Source organism: Tachypleus tridentatus, chromosome 12, assembly GCF_004210375.1.
Source record: "Tachypleus tridentatus isolate NWPU-2018 chromosome 12, ASM421037v1, whole genome shotgun sequence".
NCBI lineage: Eukaryota > Metazoa > Arthropoda > Merostomata > Xiphosura > Limulidae > Tachypleus > Tachypleus tridentatus.
Window position 1 is genome coordinate 9,516,336 of NC_134836.1, and position 14,265 is coordinate 9,530,600.

Consider the following 14,265-nt stretch of genomic DNA (forward strand, 5'->3'; position numbering starts at 1 on the left):
AGAGGGTTTGGCGTGTGCTGTAGTTGTCCAAACTACAGAAAAGGGTGTTTCTTAGATGAAGAGAGATATATATGTTCTATGAGTGGTATAATGCATGAGTACTTGCTAAGCCAATAAACAAGTCATTTGGCCAATGCCTGTCGTTGTAGTAAGGAGTGTAACCAAGTGTTACAATGAATTGCAACCTACATACTTAACTGAATCTCTGAACAACGTACTTTGCCTGACTTTCGAACTTTTGAGGAAAATATTAAATCCTGGATGCTTCTTGTTAGCTTTCCCACTAATGAACCAGCAGTTTCCATCCCTTGTTGATAAGTGCTACAAAAGCATTTTACATTGGTAAATGGACCACCTATATGACTGAAGGCGTATCAGCCACTCAAAAAATGAGGAAAATGTTGACCAATGGGATCAAGGTTCACCAAAGCTGCGTCATCGAGAGAACTCACAGTGCTGATTCGTAGTGAAAATTTTGTAAATATTCGTTTTCTGTAGATGTTTTAATAAAACTGAAACTCACTTAAATACCAGACATCCAAAATGGCTCCTTTCTGTGCTCTTCATTTTCTTTTGTTACATCATTTAGTAGTTTAATAGGTTTTTATTATGTTAATTAAAAGTTGTTTCTATGCCTATTCTGTTAAATTACTCCTTTATAAAAGTTATAAAGTATCTTTGTTAAAGATTTTTAACTATGCAATTTCTGTGTTAAAGGATTTTGCACTTAGATCAGTGTATATACATATATACTAGGGTGTTTTGTAGTATGATTATTGAAAAGTAACGTTTTTGTTAGCATGAGGTTCCTTTATTGAATTAAAGTCAAGGAGTGATTTTGTTATTATGTCTTGTATTAATTCTGAAATTTCATTTAAGGGATTGTATTATAATATATTGTGTTGAACGGTAATACATTTTAAACTATTGTTTAATGGTGTTATTATATATATTTCTTTATTAAAGCACTGTGTAATCCACGTGGCGTGTGCCTGTTTTGGAAACGAAGAGAAGGTCAACATAGTTCTTCACAAGATCGCCAACATGAAACTTAGATTTTGGATACTTGTGTTACTTTACTTTCATCAGGATTGGTTGTGCATAGAGTCAACTCGATGGAAGGAGAGTTGAAGATCTAGATACTAACTGTCTCTGTAGAAGTGATCACCTAGACAGGTACGCACACTCGCCTTTTGTGTTTTTAATAATTATAACTTTTATTGTCTAAAATGTTTATTTCTCATTTAACTTTAAAAATCAGCCGAATGCGGAGATTCAGATAACTAATAGAATTTCCCTTTTGAACCTGCTGCTATTATTGGTTCTCTCCTGTACTTCTAGGGAAGTCAGTTCACTTTAAAGTACCACACGTCGTTTGCTGTTGATATGTGTTTGTGGATTCTATAAACGTAGAATATTTGAAGTATGAAATTTCAGATTAATATCGTACTGACCATTAAAATGGGGCACAACTAAATTACTACAGAGATTTCTGTGGAAAATGTTACAAATCCTTCATTTGCTTTATCTATATACTATTTACGTCATTCCCCTATTCACAGCAAGAAACAGCAGACAATTTAACCGGTACAGGCGTGATTCTGAGTCATCTGTACGTATTAACCAATGAAGTACAATGTCCGGATAAAAAAAAAAACACTCTGGGCGAGTTGCAGTCACGTTTACTCCAATCTAGAATCTTTACATCTGTAGCAAAAACCAAATTAGCCACAATCTTAATCTTATTATTACATAACTCACTAACAAAGCGTGAGGTAATATATGAACTACACTCAAAATTCTCGAACTCTAGTCGTTAACATGCTATAAAACAGTCTGACTTTTCAAAATGCTATGAACAATTGTTTTTGGTCCAGCCATCCTCTTCTCAGAATCCACTATGATGATGTACGCTATAAATACGGGCAGGAGGTGGGGCAACAGCCTTTCTAGTGCTAACGATGTTCTATGCCCAGTCTTTCTATTACTGATAGTGGACTGGTACTGGCTTCGAGCCAAAAAGCAGATCAGATATGTCGTCATAAGATGGAACTAACTCCAAAGTTTTCTGTCCTTCTTCAAATATGGCACTGTTACAACACCAACTTAGTTTTGTGGCATTCTTCAAATGTATTGTTCTATTCCGTACCTCCCACACCAGATGTCTAGTAAAGTTAAAGCTTCCACTGGTACAGTCATCAAATAGCCACATCTATTTCATAAAAGAAACCAAGCTTCTAAGTATCCTATAAATGTAGTAGGATTTAGTCAATATTAGAACCGAATAACAGTTTTTCGGGTTTCTTGTAACATACGTCATGATAATCTCTCCTTATTGACTGATCAAGTTTCTCGGGGTAGTGTTATCAACAGCTTCTATACGATCGTATGAGCGTGTACTGTTAATAGTGGTGTAATACATGTTAGTTCAGACATTACACCACTATTAACAGTACACGTTTATACGATCGTAAAGAAACTAAAAAACTTAAACCAAAGAATTATCAATAGAAGAAGTGTTATAAACAGTTTCAAACTGAGTTGCATATGCTTATGGAACACGGTGTTATACAGTGGATAAGGAACCAGGACTGTGAATCCATATGTTTAAAACAACGTGGTTATACCATGAGCATAAAGATCAAATTTAACTATTCGGTCAAACAAGAGTATTCCAAAGGTTGGCGGTGGGTTTATGATTAGCTGTTAGTTTAAACAGCAACTCTTAGTTAGCCCTTTGCGAAGAAAAAAAAAAGTATCTGCGGAAAACGGGATCAGTGTTTTTATTCTGAGACACATTATAAAATTTATTTAGTTCAATTTTTAATAATAGAATTCTCGTTCATAAATACTGATTATGAAACAAATTACGGCCATGTGTCCAGAAACAAATCTTTAAACATATTTGATATTCGTGAAAATAATTGGTATCAGTATTATGATATTATTGATATAATGATATCCATAATGATTATTACGGATTAGCTTCCAGAATTTTGTTAGCGTACAACTGTTTACAACATTCTTCTTGTACAAATACCTCCTGTTCATTGCTTCATGATGCTTTGGTTATGGAACGTAATTAGTGCATCAAGATTCAACCACGTTTTATGACATCAGGAGAACAAACACCATGGACAAAATTCAATTAAATCATTTGATTTTTATTCATGCCGAAACCAAGAACTGACTTTCAGAGAGTTCGTCTTTTTCTTCATTTCAAGGAGTTAGTTTGAGATGTATCACATAACCACTAGAATTTAAGATGGTGTTTTTAATGTTACATATAATCCAACACTTCACAACCTATTGACAAGTTAACATAACATAACGTTCCCAGAAACTTCAGTGTTGCTTATGTTGGAGTATGGATTTACTAAATGTTGTTAAAGAGTAGGATTTCCAAAAAGTTCATTGTTTCTTATGTAGGTTCGGGTAATTATTAAATGTGATTAAAAAATAGGATTTCAGCAAATGTTAATGTTTCTCACGTAGTTTAGCGTAGTTATTAAATGCATTTAAAGAACAAGATTCCAATAAGGTTCAATACTGCTTATGTAGGCTAGTGTAATTATAAAATATGGTTAAAGAACTGGATTTCGACTTCGATAAGATTCATTGTTTCATAACAACGTAATCAGATGTTGGTTCATCTCGGCTCTTCCATCCTCTAAGCAAAACTAAAACTATTAAAATAAATTTAAAGCCAATCCTTATCAGTCTTATTTTTATCAAACTTTCTTTTAAACTCCAAATTTACTGTTTCCACAACATTTTAAGGCAATCCATTCCATAAGCTAACCACCCTATTTGAAAAATAAAACTGTCTTAGCTGAAGACGGCTTCTACCTTGCCTAAATCTATATTTATGCCCCCTAACTCTATAATTCTGGCTACTAACTATGAAAAATATTAGTGCATCCACATTATCAATTCATTTTACAGTCTTATTAAACTCTAACTTTTCTTTTTTCAAAATAAAAACAATTTTAAGGATCTTAATTTCTCCTCATATGACAACCTAGGTATCACTTTAGTAGCCTTAATCTGAACCCTTTCCAACAGTTCAATGTCCTTCCTAAGGTATGGATCCCAAGAATGAAGACGATACTCCAAATGTGGCCTAACTAGTGAGCTATACAATGAGGTTATAATAGCCTCTTTAGACTTGTACACAATGTTCCTATAACTTATACTTACCTGTCTTTATCTATTTCCTCAACTTTAGTTAGGATAGCCTTCAAATTTTCCTTCGACCTGCATATTCTACATATAAATTGAGCATCTTCACTACTAGCTTCCTTAAAAGGGCATATTAGTCCAGAGTTCCCAAATAAAACCCATTCGTTGCACCTATCACACTAAACCGGGAGCATTTAGCCTCTGAACTAGTCTTAATCTTTGTATTATTTGTAGAATCAAAATAAACACTTCATACTTTTGATTACATTGTTAAGCCTAAGTCTGATAATTAACTAGTTTTTAGCCTGTATTTATTAATAAAACAATGAAAACATTTTGTCTTACAATTTCACTGGAAGTGAATTACACTGCACAACAAAGTTTTTGCTTCTTGAACACTGATGGGTGGTCCTTATAGATTTTTGGCTACTGATCATGAAAATCACATCCAAATCACGTACCGTTTCATCAAAATCTTGATTTCACCAGGACATTGCTACAATGGAAAAACAATATCAAGGCAACTGGAATCCGTCAATGCATGCTGACTACTGTTGGACGCTGCAACGTGATGCGCCGGACATTGAATACAAACGAAAATCAGGAGCAAAACACTTTTAATTATGTTGAAATTAATAGCGTATTAGAAACATAAACGCAATTAAATACGTTATTGCCGGTAAACAGTTAACTGTCTATTTCTCAGAGTTCCTATGTGATGAAGCAAAACCAAAACTATATTTGTGCATACCTACCAGGTACCTGTCACAATCAGCAAAAACTTTTCGGGAAGCAAAACTTTTCACAAAAATTGTTGTGTAGTGTTATAAATAATCCTAACGAACTGTTACACGTACTAAACCTAATATAATGTTATACGTAACGCTGCCAAAATCTAAATTGGAAACTTATACCTAATATTTTTGTCACCAATCTCATTAAATCTACTTCTTTGTTTCGTAATTCAATTCTAATTTCTAAAGATAAAAGTAACAAAATAAAATAACATTAAAAATCCTCAATATTATCAAAACTTAGCTTTATAATGTCTTTCTTATGTAGATTAACGTAGTTATTAAACGTGATTAAAGAATACGGCTCAACGACGGTTCGATGTTTTTGTGTAGGGTGGAGTAATTTTTAAATGTGATTAAAGAATAGTATTTCAAAAAGGTTTGATATTTCTTATATAGCTTGTTGTTGTTATTAAATGTGATTATTTGGTCATTTATTTAAATTTTGTTGTCTGATATTATCAAAATTGAATAAATAAAATATTAAATAAGAAATAATCGTCATTTTATAGATAAACGTGTGACGTGCTATAACTATATAACGCTATGGTACAAATAAAAACAGATCATTTAATGTTTTCAGACTATGAATACTTGAAATAAACACTTAAAGTCTAGAGACTATGAATATTAAATTAAAATTTAAAATATTCAGACTATGAATATGTAAGTTAAATGTTTATATCTTCCAGACTACGAATATGTAATTCAAAAATGTATATCCTTCAGGTTATGGATATGTAAGTTAAAATTTAAAGTACTCAGAAAATGAATATGTAAATTGAACATTTATAATCTTCAGACTATGTATATGAAAATTAAACAGTTGCACTTTTATCTTTTCTAGCAGAAATTAGTGTAAACTACTAGTTTCTTGGTCATAAAATGTATTTTAAGGTAATAGAGTCGTTTCTCGTTTTGATTTTTCTTACGTTAGAGTGTATTTACGAAATTCCATAGTGTAAAACTTATTTTATGTTGACGACATCAGAAGCGATAGTTCCTGGTAAAACTCCACAGTTCGGGTTTCGTTTAACTACTTTTTTTTATAGTTAAATGTATGAAAAACAACGAACTGGATGAACTAAACGAAGCTAACTCAAATTTTCTTGTTTCTTTGTTATTTTGTTAAGCATGCGCAGTACTCTTGCTCGATGTCACTCACCCTTAACTTCGCGTGCATCTGTTTTGTCCAAACTCACTGTATTTTTGTTAATTATTGTTCGTACGTATGGTAAATAGTTACATTTAGAATTTATAAAGGTAACTAATTATTAAATGTTTCAAAGTTTCACACTTAGGTTAAATTATTGTTTGGTTTTTAACCTTAGAACTACCGATAAGATCCAAATCTCCTTGGCTTTTTAAATGCAATTTCTAAACTATTTATGCACCTAACTGCTTGTGGGTCTAAAACCTGGTTTGTTACAAGCTGTATAATAACACCATGAGTCACGCTAAAGATATTAGGGAAAATGTTACTACTGTAATTCATCCCGCTGATTGTTGTTGATAGCTTCTGTGCATTTTACCTAAAAAATAAGTATTTTTTGGTCAGTTCTTTACACCGAGATTTGTAACTAAAATATCTGAATATGACGCAATTTGTGGACCCTACGTGTGGAGGAGAGAATATAAAAATAAGTTAGTAATTTGATATATTCTTATAACTACTGCTAATAAAAGTACAAGACACACAGAGAAAGAGTACAGGATTAACAGGTGGAGAACATTAGCCTAAGGAAGCCATTTTCATGTGATTATACACGTACTATTTTCAGTTGAAATCCAATTTCGTGATAAGTATCAAATATGGCTCATAGCAGCAGATTCCATCAAGAAATACGGGGAGTGTTCAATATTTGATAACTCGACTGAGTGAGATAACGAGACAGGAGTAATGTAAACAAATGAACAAACTTATTTGAAACAAACAAACAAACAGAAAGCAAATTGTGCGTATGTGCGCAGATGGAACCACAGTCAATTCCACTACAGTGTTCAACTCTATGGTTTCCTTTATTGTAAAACTTACTTTTTATGAACCAAACACAGTGATCTTAACTCTACAATATCCTAGTAGAAGGGAACTAGGAAACTGCACCTGAATTCAACGGGTAAGCGCAATTTCTTCGTCTAGTTGACAGCATTATCTCCGATCCCTGCTCTCTCAAACCATTGATTGGCTGTTTTATGCAGCCAATGTCGGTTCAGGCAGAAAAAGAAAGCATATTACAGTGCTAATTCTTTCAGCCCAATGTTACTTCTGTAATACATTCTTGGACACAATGAATATTATATAAGATAAATTTCCTAAAATTAGTGGTGAATAAAACTAAATTTGCAGTCAACCCAATAATTTGTACCATAGTGCAATATAATTGTCTGGTGAGCCGTTCACAAACATATTTTGTTATTTCATGTGTTAATTCAATAAGGAAAATTGCATTGCGTTTGTTTTTAAGCATAGAAGGCTGACTGTAAAGCGTTACAAGCACAAATGTTTGTTTCTTGATTAAATTAGTGTATACAGAACAAAAGAACGCTCAGGTTTGCTAGGAAGCCGAGGGGATTTTGTTTTCTACTGGATGCCACCTTCCTTATCATTCTACTGAGCACTTTAAAAGATAGCTAAACGTTTGTTGTTTTTTTAATCTAGGAACTTGTTACCTCACCACAGTCTTGGTTTATACTGTCATTAGGCCCAGCATGGCCAGGTGGGTTAAAGCATTCTACTCGTAATCTGAGGGTCGCGGGTTCGAATCTCCGTCCCACTAAACATGCTCGCCCTTTCAGTCGTGAAGGCGTTATAATAAGACGGTCAATCCTACTATTCGTTGGTAAAAGAGTAGCCCAAGAATTGGCGGTGGATGGCGATGACTAGCTGCTAAATTAGGGATGGCTAGCGCAGATAGCTGTCGTGCAGTTTTGAGCGAAATTCAAAAACAAATACCGCCATTCAATCTTCAAGCTGCCACTGCCAAGCCAGCTCTCCTTCTATATCTTCCGTCCTGATTCACAACTTTCCTCAAATGTTATTAATGTTGATATTAACGTAGACAAAATCCACCTCAAGTAATTCGGTATCTATCATACCAAAAAGTAACACAATTATTTTTCCTAATAAAAACAAACCTCAATTCCGTGAATACGGATGAAGAATATCGTTTCTCAGCACTCCTGGTTGTCTCTCGAGCTCCTTCGAGGTTTATAAAATCAAAACCACTGAGAAGAACTGAACTGAGAGTTGTTGTTTTTTTTTTTTTTACAATTTCTATTTCCATGAAACTTTCAAAGAGAGCTATTCAATTCAAATAAATTTATTCGCCATGGTACAATAAAACTTATGCATGAATATAATACCGACATAAAAAAATAATAAAACTGAACATGACGAAGTCGTGTTTTTTCATGATCTTCCCTTGTTCTCAGTACCTTCCCAGACTGCCTGCCAATCAGCATATACGAAGATCGACGAATCGGTATCGAGATTTTACAAAATACAAAAAAATCAATACTTTTCCTGTAGTGTAAAATAACCATTCTAATATATATATATATATTTCTACAATTAACCGTTCAGAGGATAAAAGTGTAATAGACAGGCAGACATTTGGCTATTCTGCATATAGATGGGAAACAAAAAGCAACTAGAACAAAGTAAAAGAAAGTAATCTCAAGGAATTTCTGAGCCTTGTGTTTATGCTAAAACTTAATAAACGAAAATTTGTAAAACTTTCCTTATAAGTAAAGGTTTATTTGATAAACTTAACACAAAATCACTCGACAATTATTTACATTAGTCGTCTCTCGATTTGAAAATGATAGACCAGAAGAAAGTCAACATCCTTCACTGACAACTCTTACCAAATAATGAGATTGACTGTCACAACGCCCTTACAAATGAAAATGCAAAAATGCTTGTTGATGGGATTCGAACACCACCGTAAATTGTGATATGAGCACCCTAACCATCAGGCCTGATATATCTAAAACGGATAGAAAACATGAGATATCCCTGCATATCACACAAGCTTTCAGCACGTAATCTCGTATTCGCTATTTATTATTATCACGTACAAAACATCAGAGTAAAATTAAAGTATATCGTTTATCACTGTATTATAACGGAATTATTTCTCAAAGTGAAATGTGGACATACTACCAAGAAGTACTAAACTTTCCATACATAGTTACGGAACACACCGAATGCTTATACAGAGCGCTTACGAATAGCTTTTATTTATTATCTTATGCAGGAAAAACTTTGCATTAATATTTGTTTATCTTCAAAATTCCGTATTGCTTAATGTGGTAATCTGAAGCATCTGAAAACAACAAATAAACGGTGATGCTACGTGCCATAATTGATCGGAATTCAGCAAGTTTACACAATATAATGCGACAGTGACGACACCTGACGTCTGCATTCTGAACATTCATTTCTTCATTGTCGTACAACATTGTATCATGATGAAATACTATTAAACAAATGTGATAACTCTAGTTATTGATACAAAAGTTCTTGTTTCAAGCATGAGGAGGAGAAGAGAATGATGTAATATTTCATTTGGTTTTATGTGTTAAATTCCACTTTCTTTAACGGTATGAATTATTTACGAAAAAATTTTATATTATGTTGCTCATACTGGTATGTGAACATTATGGGGCCTGGAATGTCTATTCATCCTCAAATGAGCTGTTTTCATAATTAATTATTACAATCAGTTTTCTTCCCACAAAGAATGAATGGTACTTTTATATGTTGGATATTGTGGGTTTTAGTCCTCATATTCTGCTTTTAATTTTGGAAACCTTGCTTCATTTCACACATAAACAGTGTGATTGTTTGTTTTGTCTGTGCTAGTCGTCCCTAACTTAGCAGTGTAAGACTAGAGGGAAGGCAGCTAGTCATCACCACCCACCGCCAACTCTTGGGCTACTCTTTTACCAACGAATAGTGGGATTGACAATCACGTTATAACGCCCCCACGGCTGAAAGGGCGAGCATGTTTGGTGCGACCGGGATTCAAACCCGCAACCCTCGGATTACGAGTCAAACCCCTTAACACAATTGGCCATAAACAGTGTGACATATCACGAAGTTAGCTGACCTAGAAACAGAAGCAACAGTGTTCACAGTAAGCTGCTAGGAAAGAGTAACCGTTGGCCCAAAGCTCAATATATTTTGTTTCTCTCGAATAAATACTTTCTATGAAATTTCTTATCCTTTTTTTCAATGCTCGTTTTGTCTCCCGCTGGGACAGCGCTAAGTCTTTGGATTTACAATGCTAACATCAGGAGTTCGATTCCCTTAGGTGGACACAGCAGATAGCATATTGTGGCTTTGCTATAAGAAAAACATACCCCCATGCTCGTTTCAATCTCATAGGTCATTTTTCCATAACATTTATTTACAAATGTCATATTTCCTTTGAACCCGCTCTACATGGTGCTTGCGTTTCCTTGTCAGAGGTGTGTACCTTCTAAGGATGAGTGGGGGAGGAGGGTGATATACTTTTATTTGTTTGTTCGCGACGCCTGTTGTTATAGAACTCGAGGTTTATCGAGGGACATAAGAAAGGAGAAAAGGGATGGGTGGGACCATTCTCACATTAGTTTCTGTAGATATAGGTAAAGATGTTGACTAGTATAACTATTGTTACAGATCATTCTCACATCAGTTTCTATTGATATAGGTAGAGATGTCGACTGGTCTTACTATTGTTACAGACCATTCTCACTTCAGTTTCTATAGATGAAGGTTAAGATGTTGACTGACCTTACTATTGTTACAGGTTTGGTTTGTTTGGTTGAATTTCGCACAAAGCTACATGAGGGTTATCTGCGCTAGCCGTCCCTAATTTAGCAGTGTAAGACTAGAGGGAAGGCAGTTAGTAATCACCCCTCATCGCCAACTCTTGGGCTACTCTTTTACCAACGGATAGTGAGGTTGACCGTCACTTTATAACATCCCCACGGCTGAAAGGGCGAGCATGTTTGGTGCGACGTGGATTCGAACCTGCGACCCTCAGATTACGAGTCGAGTGCTTTAACCTGGCCATGCTGGGTCCTATAGTTACAGACCATCCTTACATCAGTTTCTACAGATAGAGGTTAGAGGTCATGCCGGGCACTAACTTCGTTGAATGAAACGAACAATACTTTCTCGGGTGACCTTTGTTCTCTAGCGACCCAGAAAACAAAACAAGAACAAAATATGTTTATTGCAGTTTTATTTTGCTTCTGCAAACTAGTTTCTACGTTTAAAATAATTCCGTTCTTTCTCATGTGTGTTTACTTTACAGAAATTAACTAAAAGCAGCATTTCGAAAAACCAAAACCATTTAGACTTTAAATAAGGATGACGTGAATATAGAAGAATATATTTAGCACATCTGAAATGGTATGAACTTACAGCTACAGTTACAGAAAGCCTAATGATTTATTTTAATATTCTATATTCACCATGATCAGGCAATCTGAAGAATGAGGGCTCAACTGCCTTTCATCGAACGTGCTCGTCCTTTCAGTCTTGGGAGAGCTATGTGCAATTAATCCCATTATTCGGTGGTAAAAGAGTTTGCGGTAGGTGGTGACGACCAGCTGCTTTCCTTCTAGTCTATCGCTGCTAAATTAGGGACAGCTAATGCAGACAGCTCTGGAGCAACGTTACTCGAAATTCAAACCAAAATCATTTTTCAAACTAATTTTTGTCTAGCACATATATATATATATCTTCTCGGAATTACAGAATATAGACCGATCTCCCCGTCACCACAACAATAAAACAACTTAGCGCAAACGTGTTTAGTATAAAACTATACAATCAAAATTATTGCATGTTCAAAACAACTTCTTGGAGTTAATTGTAACATGTGTAAATGAAGCCGTAAAACTATGAACTGGGTCTCACACATCACAAACTTAGATGAACTTTGAATCGTTTTTAATCAGGAGCGCTTCATTCATAAGCAGATTTTTTTTTAATATTAATTACATAAATAATATATTAAATTGATTATATCTCTCTACGCGCAGTGTTTTCAAATATGTTGTAATATTAGCATATCTTACATGGACCAACGTTTCCGTAAATTCCCTTTCTTTAAATCTGTAAGGTTAATTACATGAATTACAAATTTGAAATGAAAATTAAAAAAAAAAAGAAGCTGAATATATAATAATGAGAGGTGAGGGACAAAGTTGAATAGGAAAAGTATCAATACACTTTTGCCCTAAATTTTGGAATCGTGGTATAGTTTTCTAGTCGTTTTCGCGTTTTCTTCTAGCCAAGTACTTAAACTTTTATGTGTGTTGTTGTTTTTTTATAGCAAAGCCACGTCGGGCTATCTGCTGAGCCCACCGAGGGGAATCGAACCCCTGATTTTGCGTTGTAAATCCGAAGACATATCATGTACTAACGGGGGGCTTTAAACTTTTATGAACTACACACAAAATGAGTTAGTGTTTCAATAATTTCAGGTTAAGGTATTAAATCACGCGCTACCTTCTTGCTGCTATGGGGTGGAACTCAAAATGGTCTACATGCGTGTAAGGTCTCACTCAGACAAATTATATATTCCTGTAGTTTTTCAAGACTCTATTATGATTCGTATAATGAGTCTAGACAATAAAAATAGGTGGCGATTTTCTGTATGATAAGTGAAATTTTAATGTTTGGTTGAAAGCGGAGCACAAACACTGTTAATATTTCCAAGATTACAGACCACTGTTCGCATGAAACAGCCTTAGAAAGGGCTCGACAAACCAGTTTGTATGACCTGAAATTTCAGGGACGTAGTATTAATTGCAGTTTATTTTCTATTTGCACACATTAAAGGGATATTGACCATATTTTATTCATCTGTTCTTTAAGGGTATTTGTCCACTTTGAATAGGAGGTAGGCTGTTCATTTGAAACTGTTAGATGCTTCCTCATACTTTCAGAGAGCTGTTTATATATTCATCAACAAATTTTCTAATTACGCTGCCAAGTGATCCGTGAAGGTCATTAGTCATTCGAACGTCATCTAAATATAAGCAGCAAACTTTGCAAGTTTAGCGACTATAAAGTAGAAGTAACTATTGATAAGTGACTCAAAACAATTTTACTGTATGGTTAGGAAGACAATCTTACATTAGGGTTAAATACAAAATGAATTGTTATAAACTGTATATTGGACTTTGTAAATTGTCCTAGACTAAACTAATATGTACTAGCATCACTTTCAAGCAATAAAACTGGTGATTTTATCAACTCAAAGTTACAGATACGATCACAGTTTAACCCTGAATCAACTGATATATAAAACCTTATACTCATCAAATGGATTATTGATAATTTTTCAGGAAGTATTTTGTTTTGTACAGTGGGTTACCTACACTTTGTTTACTATGGGAATCAAACCCCTGAATTTTAGCGTTATACGTTTGTAAACTTTATGCTGCCGATCAATTTCCAAAGTTTCACTTCATCCTCCCTTTTTAAGTTATTTTTAAAATTTCGCACAAAGCTACAGGAGGGTTATCTGCGCCAACTATCCTAAATTGGCAGCATAAGGCTAGAGGGACAGCAGCTAGTTATTACAACCCACCGCCACTTCTTGGGCTACTATTTTACCAACGAATAGTGTGCTTGACCGTCAAGTTATAACGCCTCCACAGCTGAAAGGGCGAACATGTTTGATATAATGGGGATTCTAACCCGCGACCCTCAAATCGCGGGTCAAGCATCCTAACCACCTGGCCATACGTGATCCTTTTAAAAATAATTTTTACATTTCAAGTATATTAAACAAAGCGCAGGAAAGAAAACAGAATAAACTAATGGAAGACAGCCTTCGTGTATCGTAACAATAAGAACCATCAGAAACAGCAGAAAGTCTGTAAAACTTTGTTTGTGTTTGAATTTCGCGCAAAGCTACAGGAGAACTATCTGCGCTATCAGTCTCTAATTTAGCAGTGTAAGACTAGTGAGAAGGCAGTTAGTCACCACCCACCGCCAACCCTTGGTCTACTCTTTTACTAACGCATACTGGGGTTGATTGTCATTTTATAAAGTCCCCAGGGCTTAAAGGGTGATTATGTTTGGTGTCACAGGGATTCGAACCCGCGACCGTCAGATTAGGAGTCAAGTGCCTTAACCACTTTGATTCTGCCTTATTTTGGACATTAAAGCGCAGGCAGGACTTGTGTGCCCGCCTGTTGGTTACAGTGGCTAACCGAGAATCTACGGTTTCATGATTTCCGTCTCCTCTTTCACAAGGTCGCACTTTGCGCTTTGTAG

General features: G+C 34.9%; 1 long non-coding RNA gene across 1 annotated transcript in view; it reads left to right on the forward strand.

Moving 5' to 3' along the window:
• The first annotated feature begins 972 nt into the window (after window positions 1–972).
• Window positions 973–14,265, forward strand: part of LOC143235147 (uncharacterized) — a 39,723-nt gene continuing 26,430 nt past the window's right edge. Inside the window, exon 1 of the long non-coding RNA XR_013018947.1 lies at window positions 973–1,176. This is a non-coding gene — a long non-coding RNA (uncharacterized LOC143235147). The remainder of the gene's footprint in view (window positions 1,177–14,265) is intronic.